Source organism: Amborella trichopoda, chromosome 12 (assembly GCF_054954075.1).
Source record: "Amborella trichopoda isolate Santa Cruz 75 chromosome 12, AtrichopodaSantaCruz75HAP2 v2.0, whole genome shotgun sequence".
NCBI lineage: Eukaryota > Viridiplantae > Streptophyta > Magnoliopsida > Amborellales > Amborellaceae > Amborella > Amborella trichopoda.
In genome coordinates this window covers 35275901-35289695 of record NC_142347.1, presented here as the reverse complement: position 1 = coordinate 35289695, position 13795 = coordinate 35275901, and the positions used below count along the sequence as shown (strand labels likewise).

The following is a 13795-nucleotide window of genomic DNA, read 5'->3' as shown; positions in this document are numbered from 1 at the left end:
ACTTATTACTTTCACCACTTCTCTTCTATGTCTTTATGAAGACTTCTATAACCATGAGCCTATGTTGGGTAGTCACTCACTCTTGTGAAAACTTTGCAGTCTTTACATGATGGTCGATCTACCTTCTTAATTAAGAAGAAGTGTATCTGGCTTTTACGTGATTCACTTTTATAGGTTATTAAAGTGCATCGTATTTTTTAAAGTAAGTGTTTGCTATTGCTAGGTCATAGGCTATAGCAAAATCTAGAATAGCCTCACCCATCTCATTTCTTTCCCCAAACCCATATCCCCCATGTACCATATCCTCTACTATCCTTCCCTACATGGTCATTTAAGTCCCCTACTAAAACGTTCTCTCTCCATATGGTATGCCTTGGACTAGTCCATCCACATCCTCTCAAAATTGTCTCTTAATTCTATCCTCTAATCGTACTTGTGGTGCATAAACACTAATTACGTTTATTATCTCTTCCCCTATTATAAGTTTAATTAATAGGAGCCTATCATCTATTCTTTTTGACATTAACTACTTTATCTTTTAAATATTTGACTACTATTACGCCTACACCATTTCTATTATTATCCTTTCTTGTATACCAAAGTTTATATCCATCTATTTCTTTAGCTTTCTCTCCTTTTCATTTAGTTTCCTGTAGACATGCTATGTTTACTCTCATTTGTATCTACTAACTCCATACTCTTCTTTGTAAGCATTTCTACATTCCATGTGACTAGACAAATCCTATTATCTTGGACTAACTTCTTTACCCGAGCTCATCCAAATTATCACGGTAAGCCTTGCCTATTTTTCACCGCACCTGGGCGACACTGCAGCCAGTCGCTTATGGGAAATGCCCTAGCTAACCCTCGCTCATTTCTCACTGCACCAGGGTTTTGATACAGTGTGTCGCTTCAAGGGACCACCCTAGCATAAGCAGATACTGTAGGTTCAAGATTTACGATAACTTTTGGTAAAATTTTATACTGGCTGCCTACTTAATACCACTCAACCCTTTTACCCGAACATGGGACGAGTTAAGGGAAAATTTAAGATCCTCACCGTTCTTAGACCAATTCATATAGGCAACACGCATTGAAATTCAAAAAAAATATATTCGAGAGTTTGCCCAATTTACTCCCCCAAAACTTCAGCAATTAACGTTATAAAATTAAATCTGAAGTTTAAAAATTGGTTAATCTCCACCACCAACAAATGACAAGAATCAAGGAGCCATTGATATGCATGGACAAGAAAGACAAGCCCCTCATTTACCAAACCAAGGACCACATGTGATCATCCTTACAATACTTACTCTAACTCAAATCCATGAGTTTCCTGCGCAGAACAAAGGTAGAATTAATGTAATTCATATTTACCCTACGATACCCAGGCGAACCCCCTGGCCACTCACACCGTCCAATGCGATGCTAGCTAAGTCTGTAGCTAGCACAAAGTCGACTCTCACTTGTAGTATAGCAAAAGTAACCTAAGCAGGTTGCCATTGGATAAATTGCGGCATGGCGGCATTTCCAAAGACAACCTATCAAACATGGCAAAAGAGTCAACATCGGACACAACTTAACTAAGTAGCGCACTGCTTCTAGACGCTCGAAAGGCCTTTTTCCCATGTAGGCTGTGCGAACTAACTTATTCTGATGCCCAAAGAAATTAATACAACTGACCTTGATAAAAACATAACTATGTAGACTTAATACACAGATGGTTTTCAAAAAATATGCACAGAAGATCGAGAAATGTTGCTTAGTCGAATGCCATAGGAGGCAACTTATCCATTGTAGGAACTCCACAAGCATGAATCTCTTACCTAAATGCATAAGCTTGATCTACTCCTGCTTACTTGAAATTTAATCATTTTTCAGCCTTGGTTACATAAAATTACTTCTTTTTTTTGAGGAAGTTAACAGTTACATAAAATCCACTTATCACCTCATTTAATTTCAAAGTTAAAAAAACATATTTTTCCCTTACATTTAACTTCCTATATTTGGCAAATTTACTGGAAGTTTGTAATGTTAGTGAAAATCATAAACTCACCCCCTAAGCTGAAAAACCTTCAGAGAGCTTTCCAGAAAGATGCGTTGTTAATGATAAAAACCAGTAACAGCTGATTTTTTTGGGAGCTTACCATTGGGATACCAATGGCAATGACAAATAAATGAAGTTTAGTTTCTGAAGCTACAAACAAATGCAAGTAGCCGAATCCCTAGCTCGCTGTGTCTCAGGCTCACCAATCAAAGAGAGAGAGAGAGAGAGAGAGAGAGAGAGAGAGAGAGAGATGCTAGTTACTCTGTTTTCAAGATAGCTCATAACAAAAACATAACGTGTTCGAAAGTGACCATGGTGGAGGGTTGGTTGATTAGGGAAAAAACCATCAAAAGTGTATTAAAATGCAAGAAGCAAGTTTGAGATTAACAATTTTCCGAAATAAAGAGCAAAGACCCAGTTGGCTTGGACTATGGCCTAGACTATTTACATTGGGCATCCACCAGAATCACTAGCTACCAATAGAATCCTATTGGTCCAAGGGAGAGGGGAAAGATAATAGAATTGTGGATGCTTTATTGATTTCAGAATTCAAAAGTGTATAAACTGTAAGTACTATCTAATTACTTCTTTTGTTGTAGTGACACCTTATAAAGATTACTACTAATGATGGTTAACTTTTTTTCTCTAATAACTAAAATTAGTTCAACATAATACAGGTCATTTTTTACAATTATTAAATGTTAACTTGTATACATTAGCTACAGTGTCAAAATTAATACTGATATAGTACAAATTTCACATTTACTACTACATTAATCTATAGCATGATAATTTCAATAGCCAACAGTCTCTTTCATCATTTGAGAGAGAATCACATTAACCAAGAAAAATCACCACCTAGGAATGCAAATCCCATGCACCAAGGCTAGCTAAACCGTATTACAGAATTTTATATCAATCGTTGCTGTAGCAAGTGTTAACAAGTCGAATCTGCAATGCATGACAACTCTGAATACATAATTAATATCAAGAAGGACAACACCTGCAGTCACATAGCATAAAGAAAATCCAAGAGCAATAGTGGCACTATATGCCCAAAGGTAGCTAAATGGGTAGCTAAGTCATTCAGATTTCTAATCTCCACAACAAAGACGTCCTTTAAGAGATTAAAAATGAGTTGAGTTGCAAATTTGTATCCCCTGAAAATTGAATGACCCTGCATTATTTTAGAAAGAAAGATGAATGGCCCTCCATTATTTTAGAAAGAACGGAATGATCCTCCATTATTTTAGAAAATATGAAATGATCCTCCATTATTGTAGAAGTTGCAATCCGGAGAGGGTAACCTGCAAAGTACAGGATAGGACAAGAACAACCCATCTTCTTGAAAGAAGCCTTGAGGCCAGACAGCACCAAGCTACTGCTACAGATGAAATCAAAACTCAGTTCAACATTCACATAACCCTCAAAGGACTTGTAAACTAAACTTTCAAATACTCCACTGTAACCACAATCTTTCTAGGGATAACTCAACAACGTGATTAGTTAGACCTAACCTAATCCATAAGGAAAAAGTTTTTGCAGCAACTCATTTTTTTTTATTGAACTACTTTTGCGAGGATCCTGCACATAGTTGTTGGGAGGGGGACACACATCAAATATTAATGTCTAGTATCATGTACACATGCACCATGGATATTCCATAATAAGAGCATCCCACAATAAACTCATCGAATCATATATGAGTTAAAAAATAAAGTCGCCTAATCATATATCTAATGACAACTATTCATTACCATCCCATGCTAAATGGGATAGAGATCCCATATAAACAGGACTGAGCTCCGAAAGAGGATCTGCTAGGGGACAACATAGTAGTGCCCTGGAGCATGACTGACCCCTAGGGAAGGTGCTCCCATAACTATGATCCAGCTTTATTATCATCTCAAACCAAAATGAAGCTAACTCATGATATTGAGCCACCATGCTTGACCAAACAGCCAACAACTTATAGGCCCAAAGTCACTCCTTGAAGAGAAGAGAAGGACAATTACTCCTAAGGGGTGGATTCATTGAGAGAATATTTTTGGGATCTTCATGCTTAAAGCTTCAACCACTCAAGAATAGTTGATCATTCAATAAGTATTTCACTTAATGGATGTCTTCAAAAGTGACACTCTTCTAACATTTCACCCTTGAAACATTTCAACTTGCAAGCAGCACTGGTGGAAAGTGGAAACTTGAACTCAACAATCAGTAACCAATCTCGGAGTAGCATTCCGAAGTTTGGACTTTAAGCCATATAAGTTTCGGAGCCCTAAATAGAAGAACTTGAGCTCTTACCGCTTATCATCGTAAACTCTCAATGTAAATTAGGTAATATTTCGAACCAAAAAGGGGAATAGCTATGATGTGCTTTTCCTGAAGGGAGTGATCTCGGCATAAGGATTCAATAGTGGACTTCTAACCTACCTAGATAGAATGATTGAAGGAATTCTGGACCATTCCATTTCATTCTATTCCTTTTCTTTTATGATAAATTTTTCTTTTTGATTTGAGCATTCAACCAGACCGAGCAGTAGAGAGAGTGCTGGTCCATTCAATGAAATGAATAAGTAGAGCTACTGTAGAGTTTAGTGGCAAGCAACGAGCAAAGCCAGTGGTAGCAAGGTCAAATTATTGGCTGGGTTTTTTACTGTTGCAAAGCACAAGTTTGAGAGTGCTTTGCCGCCCTGCCCTCAAAGCCATATGGCCGTAGGAGGTATAGACACAAATTAGGATGATATAAATGCGAGTGTAGGAAATTCTACATGACCATGCCATATGGGAAAGCAAATAGAAAATATCCTCCAGATAAAAGAAAATCCAATTCAATTTAGCCTAGTTTCAACCAACTGTATATATATGCCCAGGTGAAGAGGCACCAAGGAAGGGAAGGTCCGATCATTTATTAAAGCTAAACATGAAGAAGGAAACATCCAAAAAAGATCTAACTATAAACCAAATTATTTGAAAAAAGGTTGGATGGTGAAAAAGTCGTCAATCAGACACCACCTCAAAATCACCATTGCAATGGTGAATTCTAGAATAGTATGGGTTATTCTAAAATTCACCATTGCAATGGTATATTTAGAAAACTCTACTCCAAAATTTTGGACAGTGAGTTGCCCTTAGATTAATTTTAAGTACATGAATGTATTCCTTTTATGGAATAAAAAAAGGGCATTAAATGTAACTATTAATCCCTCCTAATTTTGATAAATTTATAAAGCCCTCCACATCACTTGCCTTTCTCTTCTCCCCATCTTCATATCTTGACGTTTCTCATCATCTTCTTACTAGTGAGATCTCTCCCTCTCTCTCTCTCTCTCTAACATCAAATTTTACCCCAAATCACAAATAAAACGAGGGATTACACAATGCCATAGAAAGACCTCACAGCCAATGCTCCTCCTGCTTAGATATTTCTATCTCTTTCTCTCTCTCTTCATGGATTTTCTCAGAATCTGGCTGACCAAGTATCAATAATCCCTCCTCTCTCTCTCTCCTCAGCTCAGATCAAGTACCACAGTCGTGCTCTGTCTCTCTCTCATTTACAGAAGCAAACTGGAAAACACAAATACACAACCATAGAAAATATGAAGTAAGAGAAAGACCATGTTCTGTTAATTTTACTCTATTTCTCTTTCTTCCCTTAGCAGTACATGCTCTCAGACGGATAAAAAAGAGAGAGCACTGATGGTTCTTCATTGATTTTTTACAAAAAACTATAGCATAAGTAGAAATGCAATGCTCGAAATGCAAAAGAAAAGTGATGAAGCAAATTGGGGGATTAGAATGCATAAATTCCATTGTTCTTGACACTTCAAAGGGAGCAACGACGGAGAGAGAGAGTGAGAGGAAGGTTGGGGCCTAAAAGAGGGAGATTTGGTTGAGGAGGATTTAGGAGCTTCACTGAGAGAGATTTTGGGGGTTAGAGAGAGAGAGAGAGAGAGATTCTGGGGATTAAAAAAGGGAGTTGTTGGGAGTTCTTTGGGGAGAGTGAGAATGAGAAAGGGGGACAGCGGGGGCTCCATTGGAGGAGAGGCACCTTCTATTGAAATTACAACCTATCCCCTATTCTTATATGGTGAAATGGAATAGATTCATACAATTAAAATTATTCTAAGGCCAACTCATGGTCCAAAATTTTGGAGCCGAGTTTTCTAAAATCACTATTAGGATGGTGGATCTAAAATAACCATATATATATATATATATATATATATATATATATATATATATAGGAATAATCTAAAGTTCACAACCCTTCAAATTACAAAGGTTAAGAATAGAATGAGAATAATCTAAAGTTCACAACCCTTCAAATTACAAAGGTTAAGGATAGAATGAGTTGTGAATGGTGGATTTATTAATTTTCTGGTGTATTTTTTTTAAAAAGTTACTTTTTGTGATATCTTCATCATTAAGTAAGGGTAATTTTGTAAATATCACTACAAGACAAAGGGTACTTATGTCATCTCCATAAAAGGTAAAGTTGAAATTTTTACTAAATGACAAGAACACTCTACAAATAAAGTTCCAGAACAGTAAATTTCAAAATGCTAATGTATTTTGGTAAAAATTTCAAATTTTCCCTTGCTTAATGGTTAAGTTACCTATTAAAATATTTTTTTAAACAAAAAGTAGTGATATTTTTGATAAATACACCCATCACAACTCCTAACATTAACCTTTGTATTTTGAGGGGTTGTTAACTCTCTCTCTCTCTCTCTCTCTCTCTCTCTCTATATATATATATATATATATATATATATATATATATATATATATATATATATATATATATATATATATATATATATATATAAGAAGATGTTAGGGTGAACCCACTAGCTCACAGGAAAAAATAAGCCCAATGACCTAGATTGAATCTGGGCCGATCTGACGATCACGGATGTCCGGTAGTGTTTGAATTTTAATTTTTTTCTACAAATACAAATCACTTGAAATTTGGAGCGTGTGTACATCAAAAATAGGTGCATCTTCAAAAAATATCAAAAAAATATTTTACATGAAATAAATTGACCAAAATACCCTAAAAAAGTTGGGATATTTTGGTCAATTTTTTTCACGAAGTATGTTTTTTATATTTTTATTAGGTGCGGCTTGATGAGAACACATGCCTATATACATATATATATATATGGGAAAAGATGGGATTAGCCCACTAGCTCATATGAACATATGAGCCCAACGGCTCTGATTGAATCTGAGCCGATTTGACAATCACGGATGTCCGATAGTACTTGAATTTTATAGTTTTTTCTACAAATCCAAATCACTTGAAATTTGGGTGTGTGTTCTTCTCATCGAGGCGCAACTAATAAAAATATAAAACAAATTATCCGCAAAAAATAAAATGACCAAAATACCCCCCGAATCTTTTTTAGAGTATTTTGGACAATTTATTTCATGTAAAATATTTGTTTGATATTTTTCGAAGATTCACCTATTTTTGATGAACACACGCCTAAAATTTCAAGTGATTTGGATTTGTAAAAAAAAAACTAAAATTCAAACACTATCGGACATCAGTGATCGTCAGATCGGCCCATAATCAATCTGGGACGTTGGGCTCATATGTTCATATGAGCTAGTGGGCTAATCCCATCATTTCCCTATCTATCTATCTATATATATATATATATATATATATATATATATATATATATATATATATATATATATATATATATATAACACTTAAAAAAACTCATAAGTGAAATTTTATAGTACTTCACCTATGGCTCATCACCATCCAAAATCATCAAATGGTCACAATTGTCTCATACTGTTTAAATTTTAATAATTTATCTACAAATCTTATTAACCTCAAATTTTGTGGGTGTGTGCCTTAGTAAGGCGCAGCTATATAAAACGTAAAAAATTCAAATGATAAGAAGACTAAAACACACATCCAAATATTTGGGGGGCAGTTTTGTCATTTATTTTTTGGTAATTATTTTTTAATATTTAATATAGGTGAGAGTTGGTTGGATGTACACACATCCCAATGTTCAAATGAATCTGATTTGCAAAAAGAATTATTAAAATTCAGATACTATCAAACAGTTGTGACATTTTTAGACTTCGGATGTTGATAAGCCATGAATGAAGTATCGTAGAACTTCATTTATGAGTGACTAAGTGAGTGCGTGTGCGTTTGCGTGTGCATGTGTGGCCATAACAATGTTAAAAACGTTGTATTTGGCTGCGCTGAATAGAGAGAAGAGAGGTTTGCGGCCTCAAGGATGTTGGGGTTTGGGTTGGATACCAAACCCCCCTAACTGAACTTGTTTTTGTGTGTGTGTAGCCATAACAGTGTTCAAAAAGTTGGATTTGGTTTTGCGGAATAGAGAGAAGAGAGGTTTGGGGCCTCAAGGATGTTGGGTTTGTGTGTGTTATTGGCCCTTTAAGGTGTGTTTGTGTGTGTTATTGGCCCTTTCAATCATGTGACAAATTTTTCTTTTTTTGAAACTGGATCTTAAGACAAATTTAAAGGATTAAGAAAGCAACAAAGATATCCTAGAATACACGAGTTTATTGATATTTTAGCAAAACTATGTAACCCAGTCTTAAAAAAATGTCAATAAACTTAAACCGAAAAACACTTCCAAATAGAGGCCAAAACTCCAAAACCAAACTTGAAGGAAAAACCCCACAATAAATAATTAAAAAATAAAAATAAAAAACCCGACAACCAATATTTTAAAATATCACCAAACCCTAAACCAAAAATTGAAATATACTAATCTTCAGAAACCTCATCAAATTTAGGTCCAATCAGTGTGCTTTGGTTGCTGAAAGACATTATCTGCCCTCTTTAAGTCTTGCACACAATCTGATTGTATGCCTTAAGATTTCGTGTAGATGGTCTGAAATTCTTTTCAACCTTCAATAAATCTCAAAAAACTTATCTTGATCTGGTTTCTCTCTCTCAAAACTAAGAAAAGTTTTGGGGGGCAGAATGCTTCCCAAATCCTTTTCCTCACTTTTAAGACTGAAAATGCACCCCCATTGAAGGCCATTTTCTGCCCTTGGCATGGGGCATCAAGGCGCCTGCCCAGGCCAAACGAGAGGACCGCCTGGCACCAAGTCACTAGCCTCCGGCCAAAAGGCAGGTGCCTTTAGGGCATGCTACCCTAAGCATCCTCCTACCCCAAGGTGATACACCTAAGGCCCTCAACTACCTGGGCAACGAGACAGCTGAAATTTGCAACACTAACCACAGAACATAAATAGCAGTCAGCAGCTTGGGAATTCTCATTTTTAGAAGATCTCAGTAATGAACTAATGATGAATTCCTTAAGCTCATGAATCCACATCAAAAACAATCTAAATTCTAGATTTAATATTTTATTCCTGTTTCCATAAAACAGAATAAGGTTTGCACCCCTTTTTTACCTTGACAAGGATCCAAAATAGCATGTGCTTGTTAAGTACATATTCCCACTTTGAGATTTACTAATTAGTCTTTCTTTAGGATCTGCATCTGCAGAAGCACATCAATAACCTCAGACAATGTTGTCTAAAGCAAAGTAGACAAATTCTCCTAATTGAGGCAGAAAAAAGAATAGTTCCCGCAGACATACTAATCTTTTTTAATCAATACTAAAGTCAGATTAATGGATTCCAGTATCATTCAGCTAAACGGCCAGATTGGCTGCCTTCCAAAGGATCAGCCAGGTCAGGGTTCTATAATAACAAGAAAGAATACTGTCAGCTTGAATCGAGTTATGGTAAGAGTCAAGGCAATAGAAAAATGAGAAATTAGAGAGACAGGTCCACTGCCATGGAAAAAATGCTGCTAGAAATGCTCTTTCCGTCATATTTGTTTACTACAACTTGAATAAAATAAAATAAAAATTCTTGGACTTCATGACTAAACCTAAGCCATCCAATTTGACATCTAATGAGTGGGAATGATTGTAACCACTATGTACAAAAGATAAATGCTCCCTCTGTAGACAATCTCATTTCTTTTACCACCCAGCCCACGAACAAATCTAGGGTCTTCAACCACATCTCCTAAGGCATTCATGGTAAGAAACTTCTCAAAAATAGCCAAACATCAAAAGAAAAAGAACCCTAGGTGAAGAATAGTACAGAAAGTATCTATAACTTAATACTAATATTAATTGTTGCTTAATATCAATTATAAGCTAGATCTAGATGACTAATACAAAAGGGCACATTTGAAGGGACATCAAAGAAAATCGCTAGACATTGGAAGGAATCGAATGGAATCTAAAGCAAAATATAGAGAAGAAAACTAGGCAGTTGATGACAAAGTTAGACAAGCGTATATGCTTCAAAGAAAAACGAGCAAGGTGCATGAATCACTAGGTTTCTTGCATAAGGTGCACCTTTGGAGTTTGGGCAGTTAGCCACAACTTATATTTACATAGAATGAGTGAAACATCATTGTGATGAACATGACAACAAGCATCTAAGGCATGCAGCATATATTCTTTGTCAAATCAATACATCATTAGGGGACTGCCAAAACCTATATTTAACAAATAAAAAAGGAGAATAAGTTGAGTTCTAACCAATAACTAGCTTATGGTTGAGAAGCTAATCATCTCAATTCCAAGTTTACAGTTTGGATCCTACATGAGGCCAAGATTATCAAAAAGAAAAATGCCTAATAATAATAATAATGATGAGACGACGATAGTGATGATGATGATGATGATGATGATGATAACGATAGTGATGATGATGATGATGATGATGATGATGATGATGACGACGATAGTGATGATGATGATGATGATGATGAAGACGATAGTGATGATGATGAATGATAAATAAATAAAGCCAAAAGATTTCCTACCCCCATGGAAGTATCCTATCCATTTACTCCCTCAAGCAAAACACATTCTAGGGATAATTTTCCAGATCTTGAAAGTCCATAGAACAATCTCAGCAAAAAAAAAGAAATCTGAAATAAACTCTCTGTGGAAAAAATTAATGCCTCAAGATTAAATAGAGACCATCCAATTTCTGGAGGGCTAGATCTAAGTGTAACAAATCTCATAATTTTCTTTTTTTATTTAAAAATGATCATCTAGTATTTCCTATGTGGTTCCCAAAACTTTAGGCTAAAAAAACCTCCTAAATAGGTGTTTTGAGCGAGGGAGTAGAAGCACAGTATATGCTCCTGTGTGAGCATAATATATGCGCTCATATATAATTTCAGGATGAAGTCTCTATAAAGCTCAGGTTCTATGAAAACAAAATAAAGACTTGCCTCAAATCCTTGTCTAGAAGTACTTTCGGCAACGGAAATCTCCATGATGGCTCTAAAATCAATTTTCAACATCAAAAAAAAAAATTTGAAACTAAAAAAAGGTACAAATCTTGCGGATCTATTAACACTTATTTTAGGGTGAAATGGACGGCCTAGATAATTTGTTGCAATATGCACCATTTTTAGATCTTCAAATCCTTTTTTTTTTCACAAACATAATGTTGAAGCAAAGATGATCAATGCAAAGGTTTTTCAATGTTAGGAAATTATCAAAAGCATGCCTTAATTTCTGTCTAATTGGAAAAAAAAACTCTCAACTTTCATAAACCTCGTCCACACCCTTTTTCTTTAATTTTGACTTTTTTTTTTAATCAAAATAGCCTAAACGGTAGTCGTATTACTGTGAAGGCCCTATCATAAAGTACCGTAATGCGGTAGTGATTATGGTAATACGACTACTGTGAAGGTCATTTTGGTAAAAAAAAATGTCAAAATTGAGGAAAAAAGTTGTGGACGGGGTTTATGAAAGTTGAGGGTTTTTTTTCAATTAAAGTAAAATTAAGATATATTATTGATAATTTCCCTTCAATGCTTGAATTGCAATTTTTAATGAATTATAAGATGAGGCTTTGCTTGTTTTGATAGGGCCGCAGCCCTATCAAATCATTTTCCATAATTTAATAAATCTACACCAGGACAACCCAACAAAAAGATGGGGCTTTTTTTTTTCTTTTTTTTTTGGGAATGGGGTGGGGCGGGGGGGGGGGGGGGGGGGTTGGTGTAATTTTAAATCACCACCACACGGAGGTATTTATGAATATTAACTACATGACTACGGAAATTAGTAACAAAAACTAACATAAACATATTCCTCTGAATCAGGAAAGAACAAATGTAGCAATTTCTCAAAACAAATATTTCTTTTCAGATGGTCTATAGTGGCTGAAAATGTCAAAATGTGACTGCTTTTGCTTCATGCACAGAAAGTTCAGCCAGCTTGAAATAGATAAACTAATGAGTTACTTCAAGGTTAAGCCATCTAAAACACAATTAAACATACAATAGACATACATTGCCTCATTAGTTTTCCCATCAAAATCCTCTGTTGCAACAGAAATCCCATCAACATCCTCGGTTGCAACAGCAATTTCACAAAATAGATATAAAGTTAGATTCAACAACTCAGAATAAATAAAGAAAAATGTGCACAGACTTCAAGGAATAGGAAGGAGATCTTCTCCAATACCATACCAGGACTTTCCTCCGAAACTAAGAGTCACTGATTATCCGAGTCTTTTATTTGTGCAGGTGAAAATCATTCAGTAACTAAATCAAGACAACGATATTCAAACATGAACCTTTGTCATTCCAATTCTAAACTAAATCATTCCCTAGGTCAACCTGTAACTATGGAAAATAAAAAATCATAAACAGATAAAAAAATAAAAAAAAATCAAGACTTCAATCTTGCCTTGATGATTCCAAAGCTCTCCCATGGCTGCTCAGAAACATCATCCTCCTCTTCATCTTCATCATCCGAGTCCAAATCATCAGAGGAAGGAGACCACCACGACGTTGTGGCTTCTCTGAACTTGTTGTCCTCTGCATTTGAATCCCTGTAAAATCCAGGGCGCCTGCTCGCAAAGGTGGCCTTCTTTTCCACCGATGGCGACGCTCTGACTGTGGGAAAGCCAAGAGAGAGAGGTTTCCATGAAAATGGAGAGGAAAAAACTGTGGAAAGAGGAGTGGCGCACGATTGCAGAAGACTAGGAATTGTGGTGTTCATGAAAGGTGAAGCGGCGCAGAGGATCATATCTTTATATCGTGATTTTATTAAATTTATTGCTGAGTATTGAACTGGTGCCCAAGTAAGAGAAGGCATAAAGAAGTGGGGAAAATATAACATTCCTATGTATTTCCCTCATGTTTATTACTCCCGCGGGTGCGAATTATCTATTTACTCCCCTGAACAATACACCTGCTAGGGATACATTTTAGATCTTAAATTTTATTTTATTTGGTTTAGAAGATAGGTCTTTACCCGTTTTTCCAAATAGAAGGAAAAAGTTTATATAGAGCCAAGGCTCTAAAGAATCAAATTAGAGCCCACCTTAAAAATTTCAAGTTGCTTTGATGGTTAAATATCCTCAAATTAATCATCTAGACATCAAGTTACATGGACATAAGAAAAAAAAAATAGATTTCAGGTTTTGAAAATAATGCATCTTGTAATATATTTTTGGACCATTAGTTTTCAAGATTTTCAAGTTTTTATATTTCTGCTTGATCTATACTTTTTTAAGCTTTAAGTTTTATAATTAGAGATGAAAATATACTTTAAAACTATCACAAAGATTTTAAGTATTGAAACCACATATCTCAACACTATTTGAAGGTGTTTAGAACCTTGGCTCTATACAAACTGCACCCTTAATAGAATAGTGTAAGTGGTGATATCTCAAATTTTA

General features: G+C 35.4%; 1 long non-coding RNA gene across 2 annotated transcripts; it reads right to left on the bottom strand.

The window, feature by feature from the left end:
• Positions 1 to 1151: 1151 nt before the first annotated feature.
• LOC110007704 (uncharacterized) lies at positions 1152 to 13195 on the bottom strand. 2 transcript variants are annotated; one of them, XR_016045289.1, is made up of 2 exons: positions 12799 to 13181; positions 1152 to 1541 (listed from the first exon to the last, which is right to left on the bottom strand). It is a non-coding gene; the product is annotated as an uncharacterized LOC110007704 (long non-coding RNA). The 2 variants fall into 2 exon arrangements; XR_016045290.1 differs by lacking the exon at positions 1152 to 1541 and adding an exon at positions 2937 to 3428 and having other exon boundaries at positions 12799 to 13195.
• Between the last annotated feature and the right edge of the window lie 600 nt (positions 13196 to 13795).